The sequence below is a fragment of the Furipterus horrens genome, unplaced genomic scaffold (genome assembly GCF_987537825.1).
Source record: "Furipterus horrens unplaced genomic scaffold, mFurHor1.1.pri manual_scaffold_11, whole genome shotgun sequence".
NCBI lineage: Eukaryota > Metazoa > Chordata > Mammalia > Chiroptera > Furipteridae > Furipterus > Furipterus horrens.
In genome coordinates this window covers 31,520,834-31,545,054 of record NW_028327181.1, presented here as the reverse complement: position 1 = coordinate 31,545,054, position 24,221 = coordinate 31,520,834, and the positions used below count along the sequence as shown (strand labels likewise).

The following is a 24,221-nucleotide window of genomic DNA, read 5'->3' as shown; positions in this document are numbered from 1 at the left end:
AACACTGAAAAACAAGCAGGATCCTGACTTTGTTTCTGTTTTTCTTATTTAAAAAGTCCACATGTAAGTGAAATCATACGGTACCTAACATGGCAAAATTTCATTCTTTTTTTATGGCTGAGTAATATTCCTGTGTGTGTGTGTGTGTGTGTGTGTGTGTGTGTGTGTGTCTGTGTGTGGGTGTACCACACCCTCTTAGTCCAGCCATCTACTGATGCACACTTAGGTTGCTTCTAATTCTTGGCTATTGCAAATAGTGCTGCAGAGAACATAAAGGAACATAAATCTTTTTTTGGAGTTTTTTCCGATAAATATCCAGAAGTGGAATTGTTGTGTCACGTGGTAGTTCTGGTTTGAATTTTTTAAGAAAGCTCCATACTCTTTTCCATAGTAGCTGTGCCAATTTACACTCTTACCCACAGAAACAAACCCATAGAGAACAAACTGACGGTCGCTGGATGGAAGTGGGAGCAAAAGAATGGGTGAAAAACGTGAAAGGGAGTAGGAAGTACAGATTTCCAGTTATAAAAATAGACACGAGGGTGTGAGGTATGGCATTGGGAATATAGTCAATCACTATATTGTACTATGTGGAACTAATATGATATTGTATGTAAGGTGTAATTAAAAAAGAACTTTAAAAACTTCTAATAAAGAATGCAGCAGTTTTGCAGCCTGTCAGGAACAATCTCCGAGAAGAGTAAAAAATGGAGATCATTTCTACTAAACAGTAATTGTTTTCAAACAACTGTATTTTGTTAGAACTTTATAAATGGCCGAAGGTTCACAGCAATCAAGCAAACAGTGAATTTTTAAAAAGGCCACTGGAAAACGGTAGGAAAGCTCTGGGGCGGTTTTCCTTGCCCTTGTGCCACTCCTTCCCCAGCTTGGCTGTGGGCATGAAAACCGCATCCCCCAGTTCCCAGGGTAGGATCCTGGTCCTCAGGTCTGGAGAAAGCACAGCAAGACCTCTTTGCTAATGATCGTGTAGGCAGGTCTGTTCTAAAGCCGTCTGAGAGCTCCCTGAAGGCTGGAAAAGCTACGGGCATTGCTTGAAGCCATTAAGCTGGCCAACAACCCATAGCTGCCTGGCCCAAAAGATTCTGGTGGAGGCATAATACCACAGATGGCAAAATGCCTATGGGCGGAAATTGGGGAGAGAGCTTTTATTGGGAAATTAGAGCCCTCAAAATCACCCATATATTTGGGGAATTCAGAAAGCCACATGCATGCCTCGGGTAAGATGCTTGCTCAAAAATTACCTTTGAAGAAATAAGCTTTCACTTTGGGCTGGTCCCTGGGCTCAGTGCAAACCCGGCTGAGTGCTGAGGGACAGCCCTAACAGCCAATCTTCAAAGACTGAAAAAAGGTTTACTCTCTTGTTTTCTGGCTCCTGGTATTCAAGGAGATCTCTGTCCAAACACTACCCCAACATACGCCGAGGAGCAGTCTTCAGTGACCACGCATAGCAACAAATACATCCTCTAAAAATAGTTCAGTAAACCCCTGAAAAATGGACTACTATAACCTTCGACCATCACAAAAAAATAAGTCAAACCCTGGACCAGGGGAAGATCTGATTTCCAAAGTTACAGCATAAGAGTAAGACACGCCATTTTCAAGAAGAAAATCACAAGGCATTAGCAAATTTAAAAAGTATGGCCCATTCAGGAATAAATATACTGACTGAAACAATTGCTTAGAGAGCACAAAAAATTAAGACACAGCATACCTAAACCAATGGGATGAACAAAAAGCACTTGTGAGAAATAATGTGCGCCAGTGAACACCTACACTAAAAAACTAAAAAACAAAACAAAACAGAACAAAACTTGAACTCTGGCTGCGGTGGCTCAGTTGGCTGGAGCATCATCCCATAACTGAAAGGTCATGAGTTTGATTCCTGGTCAAGGCACACACCTAGGTTGTGGGTCCATTTCTTGGTCAATGCACGTACAAAATGTCAACCAATGGATGCTTCTCCCTCTCTCTCCCTTCCTGTCTTTCTCTAAAAAGCAATAAAACAATCATCAAGGGAGGATAGAAAAAAAAAGAAAGAAAGATTAAAAGACGTGAAGAACACTATTAAACACAGAAGAAGTAGTAACCTTGACATCTTTCAAATTCTTCCAAAACAGAAAAGAAGGGAACTCTTCCTAACTCATTCGATGAGATCACCAGTTCTTTTTCATACCAAGGCCAGATAAAGACACGGCCCCCCCCCCAATAATAATGACCAGGATACATTTTAATGAGCATAGATGAAAAACTTCTCAACGAGATACTAACAAACTGAATCTACAGCACGTACAAAGGTTTATATACCGTGAGCAAGTAGGATTTATCCTAGGAATGCAAGAAGGTCAATATAAGAAAATCAATCCATACAACAGACACTAATGGAATGAAATCAATTACTGCCCACCTCAATAGACACAGAAAAGGCATTTAACAAAATCTAATGCTCTTTCATGATTGAAAAAAAAAAGTGAGAAAACCATTAAGTAGATTAAAAAACAAAAACAAAACAAAACACTGAGAAAACCATGGACAGGAACTTCCTCAACATAATAAAGGTGTCCTATGAAAACCCCACAGAAAACAACAAAATCAATATTGAAGGACTGAAAGCTTTCCCACCAGGATCAGGAACAAAACAAGGGTTCCTACTTTCACCACTGCTATTCACTATTACCTTTTTAAAAATTCACTGTTTGCTTGATTGCTGTGAACCTTCGGCCATTTATAAAGTTCTAACAAAATACAGTTGTTTGAAAACAATTACTGTTTAGTAGAAATGATCTCCATTTTTTACTCTTCTCGGAGATTGTTCCTGACAGGCTGCAGAACTGCTGCATTCTTTATTAGAAGTTTTTAAAGTTCTTTTTTAATTACACATCAGAGAAGGAAAACTCTGACTCCAAAAAACCTCCGCTGCCTTGCGGCATACCTCTTCAGGGGAAAGGCTAAGGGAGTAAACCCCGACAGAAAATCCGGAGCCGGAGTCCCTAAGGCGGTTTGACGTTGTAGTCAACACCGGCAACTCCTGCGGCGCACCTGAAGCCAAGCTGTATTGACTCCGTCTTTCCCTTGGACCCTTCAGCTGCGAAGAGAGGGGGGGTCTGCTGCATGGGCAACAGCAGACCCTCCATATCACCCTGCCCAGGCTCTGTAGCTTCAGTAGAAGCTACACCATCGTCTCTCGAGACGGACGGATGCCGACGACGACGACGACGATTCACTATTACCCTAAACTTCTAGCCAGAGCAAGTAGACAGGGAAGAGAAACAAAAGGCATCCAAATCGGAAAGGAAGAAGTAAAATTATATCACTGATGGTATGATTCCATATATCTATACCTATATCTATATAGATATAGGTATAGATATATATATAATCTTTCAAAGAATCTACCACAGATCTACCTGTGGCAACAACAAATGAAATGAGCAAATTTGCAGGTCATAACATCAACATACAAAAATCTGTGTGTTTCTATACACCAGCAGTGACAATCCATGAAGAAAATTAAAGAGCAATTCCATTTCAATGGCATCTCAAAGAACTAAATACTGGAAATAAGCTTAACCAAGGAGATGAAAGTCTTGTACATTGAAAACTATAAAGAATGCAGGAAATCAATTTAAAATGTCCAAATATGTAGAACGGTATTCCGTGTTCATGGGTCAGAAGACAAACGATCGAGATAGCAATACTATCTAAATGAGGACACGTTCGATGCGATTTCAATCACAATGTCATCCCCCTTTTTACATAAATAGAAAAGCTGGACATCCAATTCACATGGAATTGCAAGGAGCCCAAAATAGCCAAAGGAAAGTCGAAAAACAACAAAATTAAAGGGCTCCCACTTGTGATAAATATGTGCCCAGAATATGTGAAAAACCTTTCAATTAAAACAACAACAAGACAAAAACCGCCCATTTAAGTGAGAAAGACGTCTGAAGATTCTGCCCCAAAGCAAACCTGTGCATGCTAATCAGCACAGGAAAAGAAAATCCTCATTCATCACTAGGAAACCACAAATCCATACCCCAAGGAGATACCAGTGGTTACCTATTAGAAGAGTTGGCATAAAAAACAAACGTTGACACTTGTCAGACCTTTCATGGCACGTGAATAAACAAACTGTGGTACAGCCATGCGACGAAATACAGGTCAACAAGAAAAAGTAACACACTGCTGATTTAAACAGGAATGAATCTTAAATGAATCATTCTGAGTTCTTCTAAAATATCAATTCTAAACGAGTAATTGGGGCCCTGCAGCCCTACCAGAAGCAGAGGCGGATTGAAGGGTGGGCGCAGCGGGCGCGCACCCTGGGCCCCGACTTCTGAAGGGCCCCGCAAAACCCCAACTTGACACTTTCCTCTAATGACACCAAGTTTGCTTTCATTACTACGCTGCATAAAATATGGGAAATGCGGATTTTTCTTTTCCCTGGCTCTCTCCTTGTTTTTAAGGGGCCCAACCAATATCTACTTCCCCGTCCGGGGCCTCCACCCGCCTTAATCCGCCTCTGACCAGAAGTCAGGAACTGCAGTGCTGAAGAGGGGAGGAGGCCGTCAGGCTGAAGGCCACTCCGGGGAGCAGGGGTCCCGGCCCGGCTGCCAAACCCAAGGGGCACCTTTGGCATCAGCACCTGGGAGACTGTGCTCTACTTTTTTGTCCCCTCAAGTCATACAACATGACATAATGTAAGAGGAGAAAGTCGGCCATCACAGGGACGCAGATCCTTACCGTTTGTGCTCCTCTTCCTTGGTTTCTCCAGCTCCCAGCTTCCTCCTTTCCCAGAAAGCCCACAAGGATTCCTCCTTCTTAATAGGCTGCACCGTGCCTTCATTTCCAACCTCCTGTTCTCTATGCAGCCTCAGAGAGGAGAGCTAGGGAGCTGGGGTGGTGTCCATGGGGATCACCCCGCTGTCAGAGGCTGGCCTGGCAGCCAAGCCTGCAGATGTGCTCGAGGATGCGCCCGCACCGACTGCCCCAGGGATTGGTAGGCTGGTGGTCTTCTGAGTTCTTGCCGCGTGCCCAGCAGAGGCAGGGCCCCTGGGGGTGGAGGCTGAGAGGGACACCACGGTAGAGGCCACCGTGCTGCTGGTGGTGGTGCCCAGCCCTTGGCTGGAAGCATGGGAGCTCTGCTTGGGTGCAGGTCCGTGGGTGGGCATGACGGCGGTCGCAGCAGCGCCTCCCAGCGTATGCTTTTTCCCAGCCCTGACGCCAGGAGTCGTGACCAGGGTGCCCTGGCGGGTGCGCTTCCGGGTGTTGTGTCCGGAGCTTCCCCCAGGGCGCTGGGTGGCCGTGCCAGACGGGCCTGGAGCCGATGACGAGGCGGCCAAGGCAGGCCTGAGGCCGGCGTGCGTTCCCGGGGGGGCCTGGGCGATGCTGCCCAGGGCTGGCTGGCCTACAGTGGAGACTGGGGCCTGGGCTGGGCCTGAGGCAGCCCGTTTTCTGCCTCGAGAGCTGGGTGGAGCACCCGAGGGAAGTGCATAGGGAGCGGGGCTGGTGTCCATGGGGGTCACCCCACTGTCAGAGGCTGGCCTGGGAGGTGGGCTGGTGTCCATGGGGGTCACCCCGCTGTCAGAGGATGGCCTGGGAGGTGGGCTGGTGTCCATGGGAATCACCCCGCTGTCAGAGGCTGGCCTGGGAGGTGGGCTGGTGTCCATGGGGGTCACCCCGCTGTCAGAGGCTGGCCTGGGAGGTGGGCTGGTGTCCATGGGAATCACCCCGCTGTCAGAGGCTGGCCTGGCAGCCAAGCCTGCCGATGTGCAGGCCGAGGGGCTGGCGCTCAGCACAGAGGTGACTGGAGCACCGGCGGACACAGGGGCACTGAGGGCTGGCACAGGCTGCGGGCAGGAAGGCACAGGCTCTGGAGCCCCGCAGCCCGAGAGGGCCCACGCCTCACCACGCAGAGCCCTCAGGAAGGTCCGCCACCGCGCTTCTCGGTCTCTGTCCAAATCTTCTGGGGTCACCCTGTACCCAGGGTCGGGACCTGGTGGCAGGCTTAGAGGGGGCCCTCGCCTGCGCGGGAGCAGGCAGACCTTCCTTTTGCGGCGCCTGGAGAGTGCTGTGTCCCCTCTGGTGGCACCCCGGCCCTGCTCAGGCTGGCTCAGCCTCCGTGGCAGGGCGGCAGCTGAGGAGGGAGCCCCAGGGCGCTGCTGCCTCAGCGTCTTCCCGGCCCTCTGGGGCAGCCCGGCTTGGCAAGGGGCGGCACGCCTCCCCCTCTCCACCGGAGGGCAGTCTCGGGTGGAGCTATAGGAGCTGGTGATGGGGTTCCTCTTCCTGCAAAGGCAAGGGGAGCCCCTCACGGAGGCCTGGGACTTACCACGCCTTCCGTCTTCCTGGCCCTGCACCTGGAGGGTGCCCTGCAGGGGCCCAGGCCTCAGCACTGCGGCACGGAGGCCTCCCTGGGCCCCAGGGAGCCTGCAGGTAGGCGGGGCTCTCTCACAGCCCTCAGCCTCACTCTCTGGCACAGTGGGCACACCCCCTTCCTCACCTACCTCCTCCCCGTGCCCCCTACAGGCCCACTGGTACAGGGACCTCAGGATCCCGAGCAAACGCCACAGGCTCTGGGGGATCCTCACACAGACACTCACGAAGGTTGCAACACCGCATGTGAGCAAGTGCTGGCGGGCTGGCCCTGCAGGAGGTGGAGGAGCGCGGACAACTGGGTGCCGCTGGCGGACCAAGGGAAACTGGCCACCTGGGGGAGCTCTGAGCTGGCCCCCTGGTCCCCAGGGCGGGGGGTGGGGGCAGAGTGCACTCAGGCAGTTGCCCATTGGGCGAGTCTGGGAGCTCTGTCCGGGAGCACAGAAACCTTCCTCAGCAGCCAGCGAGAGCTCGCCAGGAAGTATCCGTTGGGGCTGTTGCCTGGATACACTTGGAACTCCCCGGTGGGGGCGCGGGGAGGGCCGCCAGGAGGAAGGCGCTCGCGCCAGCTTGCCCAGATTCTGTGGCAAAGGCGCGCCCAGATGCCTCTCGAGGTCGCTTCCGTGCTTCTCCACCTCGAGCTGGGGCACGGCACCGGCCGCCGCGGGCCCTCCGACGGCCTCTCCTACCTCCGCCGCCGCCGCCGCCGCCGCTGGGACCGCCGCAGCTACCACTCCAGCCGCTGCCACCCACCGCTCCTGTCGCTCCCGCGGCTCCCGCCACCGCCGGCCCCGGTCCGATCGCCGGCGCCCCCGCTCCCGCTGCCGCCGGCCCCGGTACCACCGACGCCGCCCCCGATCCCGCCGCCGCGGACCCCGGTCCCAAAGCCGCCGCCCCCGCTCCAGTCGCCACCGGCGCCGGTCCCAGTGGCGGCGGAGGTAGGAAAGGCCGTCGGAGGGCCGGTGCGGGGTCGGTGGCGCCGCCTGTCGGATCAGCGGCGGCGTCATTTACAGAACCTGGGACGGCGGCGGAGGTGCTACCGGCGGGAGGGCCAGGAGCGGCGGCGAAGGAGGCGGGAGCGGGGGCGGCGGGAGAGCCCGTGGCCCATAGCACCTCCGCTGCCGCCCCCGCTCCCGCTCCCTGCGTTCCCGCCGCCGCGGCCGCCGAACCGGTCCCACCGCCGCCGCCCTCCCCGCTAACGCCGCCGCCGGCCCCGGTCCCACTGCCGCAACCCCCGATCTCGCCACCACCGGCTCCGGACGTACCGCCGCCGCCCACGCTCCCGCCACCGCCGGCCCTGGGTCCCACAGACCCCGCTCCCGCTCCAGCCGCCCCTCCGAAGGCCTCTCCTACCTCCACCGCCACAGGGACCGCGTCCTCCGCCGCTGCCGCTCCTGCCGCCCTTCCGACAAGTTCTCCTACCTCTTCCGCCGTTGGGACTGGGGCCGGCAGAGGCTAGAGCGGTAGCGGCGGCGGCAGAGATAGGAGAGGTCGTCGGAGGGCCGGTGGCGGGCGGCGCGTGGTCGGTGGCCCCGCCTGTCGGATCAGCGGCGGCATCTTTGACAGAAGCGGGGACGGCGGCGGAGGTGCTACCGGCGGGAGGGCCCGGAGCGGCGGCGGAGGAGGCGGGAGCGGGGGCGGCGGGAGAGCCGGTGGCCCATAGCACCTCCGCCGCCTCCCCAGCTCCCGCTCCCGGCGCTCCCGCCGCCGCGGCCGCCGACCCGGTCCCACCGCCGCCGCCCTCCCCGCTCACGCCGCCTCCGGCCCCGGTCCCACCGCCGCCGTCCCCGCTCACGCCGCCGCTGCCGCCGCCGCTCCGGGCGATCACACCGACCGCACCTCGGCCGCCGCACCCCCCCTTTCGCTCCCGCCACCGGCGTTCCCGCTCCCGCCGCCCCTCCGACGGCCTCTCCTACCTCCGCCGCCGCTGGGGCCGTCGCCGCCGCTGCTCCCGCTGCGGCCGCTGCCACCCACCGCCTCCTCCACCGCCGCAGCTGGGAGTACTCTGCGGGCCCCACACCAGCCCACCCAACCTCAAGGCTCCATCGCCGCGCCCCACCTTACGCAAGTGACCTTACGCGGCTGCCCAGACGCCCCGTCCACACGTACGCGTGCGCGGATGACCCCACGTGGGCACGTACGCGTGCGCGGATGACCACGCCGTGGGCACGTACGCGTGCGCGGATGACCACCCCGTGGGCACGTACGCGTGCGCGGATGACCCCACGTATGGAGGCGTGGTCGGCGCAGGGCTCAGGAGGGGCGTCAGCTGCGGTGCGCGGGCGGCGAGCGCTCAGCGAGGACAGCGGAAGGGGGCGGCGCGGGCGCGCTCTGTTCCAGAACGGCGGGAGGAGGACGAGTGACTCGGAGGCTGCCAGGTGCGGGCCTGGAGTGGTGCGACGGGCGGAGGTGAAGGCGGGGCTGCGGTCCCGGCAGGTCGGGGTGGCGGTGAGGAGAAGCCCAGGTGAGAAGGCGGACGGAGGCGCGTCTGGGAGGAGGGCCGGAGCCCTGTGAGCCGTGCGGGAAGAGGTGGGCCGGGGAGAAGGCTGGACCGGAGACGTCCGCGGCACGCGGTGAGAGGGGGAAACTGGAGGCGGGGTGGGGGGAGGGCCCGGGCAGAACTGGGGGGAATAGGAGCGGACTGAGGCCTGCGGAGCGGAGACCTGTCGGTGGGCGGAGGTGACAGAGGCCCCGAGAGGCTGGAAGGAGAGCTGGGGAGGCAGGGCACGGGACAAGGGGCCCGCCGCTCCCACAGGTTTGGGGGTTCCTTCCCCGTGCGGAGGAAGAGGGAGCAGAGCGAAGCAGCGTCGCCGCAAACCGGCCCTCCCGCCAGGCCTCAGCCGTGACCGGGGCGGGAGGGCAGGTCGGGCGGGTTTGCGCAGCTGGCGCCGGCTGGGGGTTCACGGCGCTGTGCTGGCCATGGCCGCCGGGCTGCTGCTCTTTTCTCCCGGGAAGGAGAGAGACGGGGACCCTGGCGCCCCGGGAGCGTGGTCAGGAGCGCAGGACTTCTCCGGTTGCCAGCGGAGCCGGAGGAGGGAGGGAGCGGTGAGCCGTGCTGCCCCCTGGGGGCCGAAGCGGGCGCTCTGGACGTGCGGGCGAGGGGCCGGGGCCCGCGCGCGGCGTCTGGGCAGCGGGCTCGTGGCGTGGGCGCTGTGCTCTCCAGACCGTTCTCCTGCTGCTCCGGGGCCGGGAGGGAGACGTCCTGGGGTTCGTGTCTCCACTGCAGCTGGAATGTCCCCCAAGGAATGGATGTAAGCAGGACGGCTAGAAGGGGACCCAGGGCCCGGCTGAACTGTGCGGCGCAGGCCGGTGCGGCAGGGGGCGCCCGACCGCCCCCGTGTCCCAGGGGACTCCCGTGCGCCGGCGTCTCGCGGGTCCCCGGGCTGGCTCTGTGCTGTCAGGCCGCGTCCGTGGCTCCGCGCGGTGCCGCTGGGCCGAGGTGCTTCACCGGCTTCTGCAGCCCCGGGGGGCGCCTCCGGGGACCGGGAGGCGCAGGGGGGCGGCGGGAGCGTCATCTACAGAGGTCCCGCAGAGTCGGCTCGGTGAGGACATTCGTGGGGTTTTGAGGTTTTTGTGTGGCGTCAGGGAGAGTTTGGGTGAGGGTTAGGCGGACAGAACACAGGCTTGTTTGTGTTTTGCTGCAAATGATAGACAGATTTAGGCGATTTGAGACTTAGTAAACACGTCTTGTGGAATATTAAAAATGTGTGCTGTGAATAAGTAATCTCTAGAAGTGACCGAATTTGTTTATCAGTGTCAACCTAAAGAATACTGGTGTCCCAGAGAATTGACAATTTCTTACTCTTAGTTTTCACAAGGAATTAAAATTTTTTAAAGGTTAAGAATTCAAGTGAAAGGTCCAGAAAAAAGCCGTAAAGTACTGTGTGTAAAAGAAAGGTATTGAGATACGGGCATGTATATTTCAGAGAAATGTAGTTAAGTTTGTTCTAAGTGAGGCTGGTTGTGCCAGAGTGGACAGAGGAAAAGCAGGACAAAAGCTGAATGTCAGGAGGAAAGTGGAAGGTCTGTGATGAGAAATGCAGAGAGAGGACGTTTTCTATACGGTGAAGGGGAATACGATGGGACGAAATTCCATTAAGTAAATGAATGTAAATATGAAAAGTGAGCTGACGTAGAAGCACGGTTCAGTTCTATTTTATTTTGTTGAAATGACAAAATATTTTTCCATATTGTGTAGCACCAGATAAGGTAGTATGAGAGTTTTTCTGCCTATAAAAGAGATACTATGTTTCCTTAAAATGTTTCTGCTTCATATCGTTTCAGTCAGGTCTTTGATTACTAAAGAAGACGGTCTTCTGCATCCTAAGAACGGACGATGTGATAGTCACATACTGACCCAGAGCTGCTGTCACAGGACCCCTGCTCTCTCAGGTAAGACCCCTCCTGACACTCACAGGACTCAGAGGGGCAGTGACTGGACACCCCACACTCCCTGCCAGGACTCAGAGCTAACATTCCAGCACCCCCTAATCTCTCATGCTGGACTCCTCCACACCGTCCCATGGCCAGGGCTCCGTACTCTCTCCGGTAAGACCCCTCCCGGCACTCAGAGAATCCACGGCTGAAGTGACAGGAGTCTCTATGCAGGCAGAGAGAGTGGAACCCCCCACAGGCTCAGATGCACACTCCAGGAAATGCTCTTCCCTGCTGCCATCTAGTGCACATCCTGAGACCGGCGCCTATGTACTCAGCAGCAGCTCTTACTATTTTGCAAGGGCAATATGAATCCCCAAGGCAACTCACGCCACACCTTGCTCGGGATGTCTTACAAACGCATCCGTCGTGGTAGGGCCCGCAGTACCTGTGGCAGGACCCGCTACTCTCACGTGACACTCCTCTCCATGGTGGCTCGGGGGATAGTGTTGCAGCTATGTAGGTGAGATGGAACGCTCTGAAGCCGTGTATAAAGTGAGGAAAGGATTTTAATAATGACCAGGAGTTGGGCAGACCCTGAGCCGGCCTCTAACATGCTCCAACCTGCAATGGAGTCTAAAACGCGGAGTTTTTATACTGACGAGGCCCCCTTTGCTGCTTCTTTGGCGGGAAACGGCCTTAGGAAGAGGGGGCTGGGCAGGACTGCAGGAATGTCTTGGCAGTAACAGGAACAGAAATTGGCAAGGCTATAAGGTTATCTCTGGTGGCAGCATAGCTCTTCAGCCAGGGACGAACTCCCTGCGAAGCAATCTGTCTTCAAAGGGCTAGACATTCTGCAAAGCACAACCTTCACAAATGTTCTAAACCAGACACAAGTAAATGGAAGGTGATAGAGGCTGAGGTCCTTTTAGCTTGTAAATCACCAATTGCTACACTCCTTCTGACATTCCTCTCTTCAAGGCTTTTTAGCAAGTCCTTGCTACTTTTTACAAAGAACATCTGAAGCCCCTACGTGTTTACGTATTTAGCAGACCTTTGAAACTTTTTACAGGGACTATTTGGTGCCCCTACAACAACATCCACTATTCTGTCTGGTGCGACCTTTCCCCAAACTAACAAGACATACAGCCAGTTTGACCAGACCCCCAGTTCTCCCAGAGAGAGCCCCCTGTTCACAATCACAGAACTCAGAGCTGAAGTGACATGGCCCCTTACTCTGTCAGGTGGGAGCCCCTCCTCATACTCATAGGACCCTGAGCTGATGTCACTGGACCCGCTATTCTTTCTGGGTGAAACCCCTCACCACATTCACCGGACCCAGAGCTGACGTGACACAACCCCTTTTTCTCTCTGATGGGACTCCTTCCAGTGCTCACAAGATGCAGCGCGATTTTCAGAGGACCCCCTACCCTCCCAGACTGGCCGCCTCCACTCACAGGACCTACACCTGATGTCACAGATCTTGCTCTACTCTTGGGTGGAACTCCTCATCACAGTAATAAGACTCCACACCGAAACAACAGGGCTCCTCACTGTCTCTGGTGGGTCAGCCAACGACCACAGGAGCAAAGACTGAAGTTACCGTACCCTCTGCCGTCTCAAGTGTGACCGTACCCGACAATCACAGGACCCAGAGCTGATGGGACAGGATGACCTACACTCTAAGGGAGGGGCCCTTCCCCACACTCAGGAGACCCAGAGCTGATATGACAGAAACCACTGTTCCCGCTGGTGGGACTGTTTTCCAAACTGATAGGAGACAGAGCCAATGTGACCGGACACCCTACTCTCTCTAGTCAGACCCCTCCCCGCAGTCACTGGACACAAAGGTGAAAGGTCAGGACATTCCATTTTACAGGGAGACGCCTTTCTGACCCTCACAGGACACAGTTGTGTAGTAACAGGACACTCCAGCCTCTCATGTGTGACCCTCTCCACATTCCAATGACCCAGACCTGATGTCACAGGACCCACTATGCTCTCAGGTGGGGCCCCTCCCCTTGCTCATAAGCCCCAGAGCTGACCGGACACAACCTTTGATTTTCTTTGGCGAAGACCCAGAGCTCGCATTACAGGGCTCCATGCTCTCTTAGGTAATACTTCTCCCAACAGCCAGAGGACCCAGGGCTGATGTGGCAGGTCGCCCTGCCGTGTCAGAGTGGGGCCCCTTTGTACACTCTGCTGCACACTGCCTGCCATCTAGTGCGCATCTGTGGAATAACAGCCGAGGCGAGGCCGCCAGGAAATGCTCTTTTTCGTTGCCATCTTGTACATCTTGGGAATAGCACCTTTTTTCGAAGCATCTGCTCTTATAATTTTGCAAGGAGACTTGAAGCCCCAAGGCACCTTACACCACCACTAGCTCAGTATGTTGTGTACACCCGTGTTTCCATTCCAATTCTAATACTCTTCTGCACGTGGGGTTTCTGACTCTCATGTGAGTGAGGTTCCCATGCCTACGTATGTCTAAAATTTGGTTATTTTCATTGGCTAATCTGTGTCATACCTATTGGGTTATTGGACCAGCCTAAAGATTCTTGAGGTTAGAGGAAAGATTGCTTCTCCACCACGTAGGCAAGCGAGCAGTGAGGTATTTAATAGGTAAATTTGGGGAGTACATATATGTCACCATTTCCTTAAGTAAGGTTTAGCAATTTAGCTAAAGCAACTTATTCTCAAAACTGAGTGATTATGTCAGTGAAATATGGAACAAGGCACCATTTTAGCTTGTGGCTATAAACCTTTTATTCAAACTTTCAAAGGTGGTAATGAAGGGGGCCAGAATTTTCTACTCGGCATGTTGATTTTAAACTGGCTGTTAAGAAAGGAAAGACTGAGAAATTACTTATGTTTATCATCTCAGTTCTTCCTAAGCAGTTTAATGGCCAAAATTTGGTTTAGGAAAAGAGCTTTAGCACAATCACCTTAGCTTTAGACAGTAATAGTCCTAGCAAAAGCCCGTCCACCCTCTTATCTTACTTCTTGTGTGTTATAGTCTTTGGGGGGTCGCCGAACAAAAATTAACCTGCCAGGTATGCTGCCTTTTTTCTAAATTAACCTGAATGTACCCATTTCACCATTAAAGTCTAAGACTCTGTTCTTCCATTTTCCAAAATGTCCTTTATACCCGATATCATCTCATTGTGTTTGGCATTCATTTCAACATGAATTCCCCTTGTGCATGTATTAAACATTGAGTATCTCCTCTTAATCTGATTGTGCGAGTTTGACTATTATCTCAGGTGTCAGAATTTAGAAGGTATGACAAAAGTAGTTTTTAATCTCCCACAGTTTTGGTGAGCCGGCGCGGTGACATTCATGGCAGGGACACTTAACTTCTGGAAGGTGCAGCAGCCGAGAGATCATGGACATCTCTGGCAAAAGTAAGCACTATTTTTTCTTGTTGTTGCTCGTCTTTTTGGTTTATTTCTGCAGGGTTTGGCGTTATTTAGTAATTCTGTGAGTTATTTTTCTCTCTTGTACATTTACATTGGCCTGAAAAATATTTGTGACACTAGGTGCTCCGACTTAGTGAGTCACACGAGCTCTTCATTAACTCTCAGCTCTGCTCACAGGGTGAGGACTTGGTTCTGCTCCTGCATCTGGCCCCTGGCAACTGGGGTCCATTGTCCAGCTCCAGCTCTGGAGTCTGGCTATGGGTTCTTGCTTACAGATGTGGATTCTGTCTCCAGGGTCCGTGGCCCGGGGTCGAATCTGTATTTGGCTGTGTGTCTGGGAGCTGGGGTCTCTTTGGGTGTGTCTTTGTGCGCTGGGTTTGTGTGTGGGGTCCACGTGCAGTTCTGGCTCATGAGTCTGATGTATGGAAGCTGGTGTCCAGAGTTCGCTGTCAGTCTCTGGTGTCTGGTGTCTGGCATTCAGGGTCCACGGTCTGGCTTGGGTCTTGGAGAGAGTTTTTGGATTGGGGCAGGGGTCTGGGGTTCAGCTTTTGGTTCTGAGTCTGCTCCAGGGTCCAGGGTCCAGGGTCCTGAGTCCAGGGTCTGTGTCTGGAGTCCTGAGTGGGTCCTGGGTGTGTGTGAACTGACACCAATTCAATGTCGACAGGAGTTCCAGAGGTGGGGTGCGTTGAAGAAGGAAAGCTTATTGAGTGCAAATAGCTCGGTTTTGGTACAGAACGTCTGAGAGTGGGTGCACAGCCGTTAAGAAACCCAGGATTGTTACGGGTGAGTTGTGAAGCAGCACTGCCGCGGGTCAACTCAGTGGTGCCGCTTCTCAGTTATGGAGCGTCACGGCTGTGGGACAGCCCGGGGACAGACTCCCTCAGGCTGTGGTTCTCAGCTCTTCGCTATTTATGTGAGTTCTGTTCCCATCGTTTCCTCTTTGCTCTGCCACCTTGGCACAGAAAGCAGCACAAGTTTGCAAAGGAGCCCCTCTGGGTGACAAGATCAGTGCAGGTGAGCAAACGAAAGGCTTCTGGTGTGGTTATTTTTAAATTATGCCATGTTTTCCTCTAGAACTCCTTTTTACCCAAACCGAGAATGCCTTTCTTTGTTGCAGGTTACTTACATTATCTAGGAGAATAAAAATGTATTCAAAATCCTACCCAAACAGGTTAACTGCTACTGTTATAAGTTTAGACCCTTCAAGACATCTCTACTTGCATAATTATATTCTTCTGCTTCCTGTGGATTTAATTTTTGTTACTCTGGGTTTGTGATATGATGCAAACCTTGTGAATTCCCATAGGTTCTTAAAATATTACTTCTGTCTTAACTATATTTTTTAGATTTTACTTATTTATTTTCAGAGAAAGGGAGGGAGGGAGAAAGAGAGGTAAAGAAACTTGGATGTGTGAGAGAATCATCCATCGGTTGCCTCTCTCATGCCCCCAACAGAGGATCCGGCCACGGCCCAGGCATGTGAAGCAACCAGGAATCAAACCTGCATCCTTTTGGTTCGCAGGCCAGCGATTAACTCACCAAGCCACACCAGCCAGGGCTCCAGTAGGTTTTAATGCATTTTTTTTTATTATTCAGTTCCAATTATTTTTAACTACAACTGCGATTTATTTTGAGAGTTATTTAGAAGTGTATTTCATATCTTTTAAATGTAGGGATTTCTACTTACCATGTATTACTGATTACTCTGTTAACTACAATGAGAACAAGAAACTCACTTTATATAATTTCAACCCTTTGAATTTGTTTGAAACTTGCTTCATGCTACAATAGGGTCAGTGTAACAGACGTTCCAGGCGTGCATCTCTGCTGTCATCTCTTGTTCATTTTGGGAATCACAGCGTCGTGCAGGTCAGCGGGGAAAGTTGTGTGCGCTTGGTTGTCTGTGAATGTTGACTCCAGTTTGCTGCTCACGTTCCTTATATCCTTACGGAATTTTCTGAGGGGGTCTATTGTTTCTTAACGAGGTATGCGCTATCCCTAATGATTATAAATTCTTCTTTGTATCTCTTCTATATAATTTGAGTTTATTATATTGAGTATGTTGTGAATGTGGATCTTCCTGGTAAATTAAACTTATTTATATGAAGTGCTCTTCCTTTCTAGTATTGCTTTTTGCATCGAAGTCTGGTGGATGGTATTATGTCATTTTCACTTGGTATGTTTGCCTGATACAGGGTGAGACAAAAGTAGGTTTAGAGTTCTGAGTACAAGAAACAAAATTTGTTGTTGTATTATTATTCAGTGTTCATACTATTAAACCTACTTTTGTACCATCCTGTATAGCTTTTCCCATTCTTTCACTTTCAGTCTTTTTGTACACTGTGTTTTAGGTGATTGATGTTTTTGCCCAGTTTTTGTCTTGTCTTTTTATTCTGTGAATAAGTTCTTTTACAGAGTAGTCTTTAATTTTATAAATTATACATTATAAATCCATTTCTTCATGAAACTTCATGTCCAAAAGTATACCTGATTCCTGGCTGATTTTGTTGAAACGGATCACTAAAAATCCAACTTAGAGATGAGGGGCGGGGCCTGTCTTAAGGTGAAAGGCGGAATCGGGCTGGAGGTGAGAGGCAGGGTCAGGCCAAGGCTGTGGATCCGCGCTGGGTGGGAGGCTCATTGAGGCTGGCAGGCCTGAGGTGAGGGCAGTTGTGGAGGAGAGATGAGCAACTAGGTGGTCCTGAGATCAGGCGCTGCCCGCCGCCTGTCTCCGTGGGTCATGAAATGACACTCATGGCCAAAGGTGATGCAAGCAGTGAAATCCAGGGAGGTCAGGTGAGCTGCGTGGAGGTATGAGGTGAGGGGATTGGGGAGCGGCTACAGCCAACCTGTAAGGAGCAGAAGAGGGTGGCCAGAGTGTTTGTGGGGTACACATCTCAGGTCCCAATTTAAGCGACACTTCCTGTGGGACAACTTTTCTATTTCAATATAGATACTACATTTAGAGAGAACTTTGGTAAATAGGTATCATCATTCTTTTATCCAAGAACTTGATAATGCTTTTCAGTTGTTAAAGTGTCTGTTATTGGGTAGCATTTTCCAATTTTGTTCATGCAGATCTTGTGCATGGTTGTTAAGTTGATTCCCAGGTTTTTCATTGTTTACATGTTTTGTTGTTAGTTTTTTTAAAAATTATATCTTTAACTTACTATTTCTAGAAATAAAATTTATTGCAGCATGGTATTTCCCCTTCGTTGTAGTAAATTCTATTTGTAATACTTTTTAGTTGATTCCCATTAAATATCAATGTAAATATGCTATCACTCAACAATGATCATTACATTCTTGTAAGCGTATATGATGTAGGAATAGTTAAAACATGTAAGAAAAGAGAAAATGAGGTTCTGTTAGGAGCTAGAAAATATTTTCTGTTAGTCACAAATATCTCCACGACTAAAGAATAGAGTAACATCATTCTTAGCATTTTAAACTAGGCCATAGCCTGGACACATGGTATTATAGAAATCCAAAGTACTTTGTTAGTGGAAACGTGCTCCAGGTAGGCTCTCTGAGGAACACACGACATAGCAAAGGTCCACACTTTGAAAGAGGAAAACTTTTGATGGTGAATTCCGGAATCCAAAAGAGTAAGGCCGTTTGTTCTAAGTGACATTATGAAACAGTTATTCAAGTGCTTTGTGAGCAATGAAAAGAAGCAGTGACCCTCAGATGCCTACTGTGTTTATCACAGGGTATAGGAGACTGAATTGTAGTCTCCTAGGTTGTCAGATCTTGTTTTGCCTCCTACTCTTTTCAGGTGACTTCTCAGCCTGGGACAGTCCTCCCCGATATTTGCAGGACAGCTGGCCTTTTTTGTTCCGTAAGTTGCAGACTCCATGCTGCCTAATCAAAGAAAGGCAGCATTTCTGGCCTAGGAAGCAAAGTGACATGCTGTTTTAATTCGAGTGGACTCTTCATGATATGGAGCAGGGTTTCTGGACCTTTTGGGCCAGGTAATTCATTCTCCTGGGGGACTGTCCTCTGCGTAGTAGGTGCTTTTTGGCATTCATGACCTCTGTTCACTGCATGCAGATAAGACCCTCCCTTCCCCCACCCTCATGACAATCTAAAATGGCTGCAAACATTGCCTGGTGTCCCCTAGGGGGCAAAAATCACTTTTGTTTGAGAACCACTGATTTTGAAGCTTTTATCATTTTTGAAACCAGAATGATCTGGCTTTGGTATGCAGTATTATTATTTTTCCATGTCAATTATTTTCTAACTCCAACTGTGACTCATTTTGGAGACTTATTGGAAACATCTAATATAGGGATTTTCTTGTTACCTTGTTACTGGTTTCCAGGTTAATGGCAAAGAAGGCAATAAAGGTAGTTTATGTGGCATTCGTTGGAACTTGCTTTAGAGCTTTCGTCAGTTTTTGAAAAGTTCTAAGTGTGCTTGAAAATCATTGGTAATTTGTGTTGTTTGCTGCAAGTTCCTTAAACAATGAGAAAAATAAAAATTACTCAGAATGCTACACTGAGAGGTAGAAACTAAAATAAAATAAAATTGTAATCATTTTATGTATGTACCCTTCCAGACATGTGTGCAGTCAGTGTTTCCTTCCGTTTCCACTGGATTTCATTTGCTATTTTAGGTCCCTAATACGAGTGCAAAAATGCTCACACGTCCGCCCTCCAAGGGTTGTGTGACGCTCACTGCTGGTAGCGATGGGGCTTGGCCAGCGCCGCGTGGCACCCCTAAGTTGGGGAAGTCAGAGCACCTCCAGGGGTCCCCTACTTGACCTCAACCCTCCTCCACTCCCCCTTCCTCCCCGCCCCAGGGTCGGCCCACGTGTGTGCTTCAGCCAGCCCTGTCTTGAGAAGGTTATCATCTCGTGGTGAAGAGAAGTGAGCAGATCAGTGACTGCAGACAGCATAGAATGACTGGTGTCCTGGTATGGATGCGTGTACACACACACACACACTCTCACATACAGACACACTCACACACACACGCTCAGACACAGACTCACACACACACTCAGACCCAGGCACACACTCATACTCTGGGGAAGGAGAGGAAGTTAATCTCTGTCTTCAAGGTGCTTTCAGTCTAGTGGGAGAGATCGCAGAAATAACTACACCCTGCGACGTGCTGAAAGGAAACAGCCTCGCTGGCGGGAGGGGACAGACCTTCCGGTCTCCACTTAGCAGCTCAGGGTGTCAGTCTCTCCACGTCCTGCCCTCCCTTGTTGTCCTTCATCTCCTAGGTGTAGCCTTCTGGGGAAGATGTCGCGTGGTCTCAGTGTGCGTTTATCTAATTACTAGTGATGCGCGGCATCATTTCACGTATTGTCCGTTTCTGTATTTTTTAGTAGGAAGGAAATGCCTGTTTACACCCTTTGCCATTTTTAAATGGATTCATCTATCATTTTATTGTTGAGCTGTAACTGTTTATAAAAGATTCTGGGCTACTATCTCCTTATCAGATACTTGATCTGCAAACCTATTCTTCTATGCCCTAGGCTGTTTTACTTTATTGGTGGTGTCCTTTGAATCATAATTTTTAAACTTTTGACAAAGCCCAATTTATCTTTTTTTCCGCTTGTGTTGATTCTGTCTTTGGTGTTTTATCTGAGGAATCATTACCTACTCTAAGGTCAAAAAGTTTTACACCCATGATTGATTGGATTTTAAGATCGGTGTGTTAATTTCTGCATAATAGGCAGCTTGGATTATCTAGGGAAACCAATTGAGGAAGTGTTGTCACTTTAACAATATTAAATCTTCCTGTCCATAAACATGAGTTTTTATTTATTTAGGTGTAATTCAGTTCCTTTCAATGATGTTTTGTAGATTTCAGGGAACAGATCTTCCAGTATTTTCTTGAAATGTTTCCTAAACACTTTATTCTATTTGGTGCTATTATAAATGGAATTGTTTTTCTAATTTTCTTTTCAAATTGTTAATTTCTAGTATATAGAAAGACAATGGGTTTTTGTATATTCATTTTATATCCTTCAAGCTTTGTTTTTATTATAAAATACCAAGTAATTTACATTGTAATTGAATTTTGTTATGCTCTATTGAATTTTTGGGTTGTTTGAATGTATTTCTTTGCTCCAATAGTCTGAGTTTTTTGTTTGTTTTCTTGTTTCTTTTAGAATTCCTTATGATTTTCCACATACAAGAACCCATCATGTAGAAGTAGATAGTTTCACTTCTCCCTCTCCAATCTAGATGCCATTATCTTCTCTTTTCTTTTTATTGATTTTTTCAGGTGACATTGGTCAATAAAATTAAAGGTGTACAATTCTATAACGCAATTTAGGTATATTGTAGTGTGTGTTCACCACCCCAAATCAAGTCTTCTTCCATCACTCTTTATCACCCAGTGACCTTCTCCTACCCCTCCGCACCCTGCTTTTTCTCTGGTAATCACCACAGTGTGGTCTGTGTCTATGAGTTTGTTTGTCTTTTTGCTTAACCCCTTTATCTTTTTCACCCAGTCCCCCAATGCCCTCTCCCTGACAGCTGTCAGTCTATTTTCTGGACCAAGGAGTCTCTTTCTGTTTCGTTTGTTAGTATATTTTGTTCATTAGATTCCACATGAAGGTGAAATCATATGGTACTTGTCTTCCTCTGACTGGCTTATTTCACTTAGATAACATTCTTCAGCTCCATCCATGCTGTCGCAAAGGGTAAGATTTTCTTCTTTTATATGGCCGATTAGAATTCCATTGTGTAAACGTACCACGGCTGTTTTCTCCTGTCGTGTACTGATGGGCACTTGGGCTGCTTCCATGGCTCGGCGATCGTAAACAATGGTGCGATAAACACAGGGGTGCGTGTATTGTTTCAAATTAGTGTTCTGGGTTTCTTCAGATATATTCCCAGAAGTGAGATGACTGGGTCAGAAGGCAGATGCATTTTTACTTTTTGGAGATAACTCTACACTGCTTTCCACAGTGGCTGCACCAATCTGCATTCCCACCAAGAATGCACAAGGGTTCCTCTTTCTGCACATACTCAGAAGCACTTGTTGCTGATTTCTTGATGGTGACCATTCTGACAGGTGTGAGGTGGTATCTCACTGGGTTTTAATTTGCATTTCTCTGATGATTAATGAAGTTGAGACTTTTTTCATATGTCCATTGACCATCTGTGTGTCCTCTTTGCAGAAGTGTCTATTGAGAATCATTGTCCATTTTTTAAATTGGATTGTTTATTTTGGTGGTAGTTGTGGAGTTTTTAATAAATTTTAGATATTAACCCCTTATCGGAAGTACCTTTGGTGAATATGTTATTCCATTCAGTAGGTTGATGGTTTCCTTTGCTGTGCAAAAATTTTTAGTTTGATGTATTAATAGTTGGGTTTTTTTTTTCTTTTTCTTCTTCTTTTTATCCCTTGCCTGAAGTGATGTATCAGAAAAAAAAAATATCGCTACAGGAAATGCCTGGGATTTTCCTCCCTATATTGTCTTCTTGGATTTTTATGGTTTTCAGTCTAACACTTAAGCATTTTATCCATTTTGAGTTTATTCCTGTGTGTGGTATGAGAGGTGATCTAGTTTCACTTTTTTGCACATATCAGTACAATTTTTCCAATGCCATTTATTGAATAGACTCTCCTTACTCATTGTATGATTTTGTCTCTTTTGTCAATAGATTAATTGGCCAGATAGGTGTTGGTTAATTTCTGGGCTCTCCTATTCTGTTCCATTGATCTAGGTATCTGTTTTTAGGCCAGTTCCATGCTGTTTGATTACTCTGGCCTTGTCCTATAGTCTCACGTCAGGTAGTGTGGTTCCCAAAACTTTGTTCTTTCACAAGATTTCTGAAGCTAGTCAGGGTCTTCTGTGGTCCATATAAGTTTTAGGAATATTTGTTCTACTTTAGGGAACACTTTTTGTATCTTGATAGGAATTGTGTTGAATCTATAGATTTCTTTGGGTAGTATGGACATTTCAATGATATTAATCCTCCCTATCCATGAGCACAGTATGTGCTTCCAGTATTTGTACCATCCTCAGTTTTGTTCTTCAATGTCTTATAATTTTGTGAGGACATATCTTTTACAATCTTGGTTAGTTTTATTCCTAGGTATTTTACTCTTTTTGAAGCAATTGTGAGTGGGATTGTTTTATTCATTTTCCTTCTGTCAGTTTCTTATTTGCATATAAAAACGCAACTGATTTCTAAATATTAATTTTTTATCCTGCTAGTTTGCGGGATTCATTTATCAATTCTAAGAGTTTTTTATTGGAGCACTTGGGGCTCTCTATGTACAATATCATGTCATCTGCAAATGAAGACAGTTTGACCTCTTCCTTTCCAATTTGGATGCTTTTTACTTCTTCTTCTAGTCAAATTGCTGTGGCTAGGACTTCCAGTGCCATGTTGAATAAGAGAGGAGAAGTGGATATCCCTGCCTTGTTCCTGATCTTAAGGGAAATGTTGGTCGTTTTTGCCCATTGAGTATGATGCTGGCCTCAGGTTTGTCATCTATGGCCTGTATTATGTTTAGGTATGTTCCCTATGTGCCCACTTTGCTGTGAGTTTTCTTCATCAAAATTGGTGCTGGATTGTATCATGCTTTTTCTGCATCAATTGATATGGTCATGTGGTTTTTATCCTTCATTATGTTGATGTGGTTAATCACATTTATGGATTTGTGAATGTGGTACCAACCTTGAATTCCTGGAATAAATCCCACTTGATCATTGTGTGTGATCTTTTTGAGGCATTGGTGTATTTGATTTGCCAATATTTTGTTGAGGATTTAGCATCTATGTTCATCAGGGATATTGGCCTGTGATTTTCTTCCTTTGAGAAATAAGTCATTTAAAGAAAAACAAAACAGTAAAACTCACTCTTTGCCAATGACATTAGACTATATAGAAAAACCCAAGAGAATGAAACAAAAAAATGAATAGAATTAATAAAAAAATTCAGTGAGACATCAAAATGCAAAGTTAATATACATAAATGTGTCACATTTGTATAAAATAATAACAGAAAAATGTGAAGATGAGTCCTCAGTGGTGTGATCAAGTAGGTTGGGCATCAGCCTGCAAATTGAAAAATCACTGGTTTGATTCATACTCAGGGTACATGCCTGGGTTAAGGGCCAGGTACCAGCCTGAGGGCCTGTGAGAGGCATCCAATCCATGTTTTTTCTCATACATCAATGTGCCTCTCCCTCCCTTTCTCCATTTCTTCCTCTCTCTCTAAAAAATAAATAAATGAAAAAATTTAAAAATCCGAAGGAGAAATAAGTTAGATAATAGCATTTACAACTACATGAAAAAGAATTAAATGCCTGGAAATTAACATAATCAAAGATGTCAGAGATTCTTGAATCAAAGTTATATGACATTGAAGAAAATTTTGAATAGAACATGAGAGAACTAGAAGAATAGTTTATGCTCACAGAGTAGAAAGGTTAAATTATTAAAAATGACCATACTTTCCAAAGCAATTTAGAGGCTTAATGCAGTATCTGTTAAAATACCAATTTTATTCTTCTCAAAAATTCAAACAAATAATTTTAAAATTTATATGGAACAACAAAAGACCCTAAATAGCCAAAGCACTCTTGAGAAGAAAAAAAGAAGCAAAAACTTGGAGGTATCACGAAACGAGATCTCAAACCACACTACAAAGAAATAATAATCAAAACAGGATGTCATTGGCAAAAAAAAAAAAAAAAATCCCACAAAGGTTAATGGAGATAATAGAGAGCCCAGAAACAAACCCTCCCCCATATGGACAAGTCACGTATGACAAAAGATGTAGAAATATACACTGAAACAATGACAGTTCCTTCAACAAGTGATCTTGAGAAAACACGACAAATACATGCTAAAAATAGACCTAAACACTCTTAAACACTATACAAGAATACTCTTAAACTGAAGACAGCCTTACACAATTTTCCCAGAATCGCAACTGACACCAACCGTGCCCACCTATTTCTGTCTTTAAGCCGATTGCAGATTTTCCCACATCTGTTTACCTTCCAGTTGACACCAGCCTTGCTCACAGTCTGCAGTCCAACTGATGATGGCCCCAA

At 48.4% G+C, this 24,221-nt stretch overlaps 1 long non-coding RNA gene across 3 annotated transcripts in view; it reads left to right on the top strand.

The window, feature by feature from the left end:
* Positions 1 to 10,736: 10,736 nt before the first annotated feature.
* Positions 10,737 to 24,221, top strand: part of LOC149997342 (uncharacterized) — a 37,877-nt gene continuing 24,392 nt past the window's right edge. For 2 of the 3 annotated variants that reach the window (XR_016514143.1, XR_016514142.1), the window contains exons 1-2: positions 10,737 to 10,782; positions 14,077 to 14,168. This is a non-coding gene — a long non-coding RNA (uncharacterized LOC149997342). Of the gene's footprint in view, positions 10,783 to 14,076; positions 14,169 to 17,961; positions 18,286 to 24,221 lie in introns of those variants that run through there. The other variant, XR_016514144.1, reaches the window with a different exon arrangement.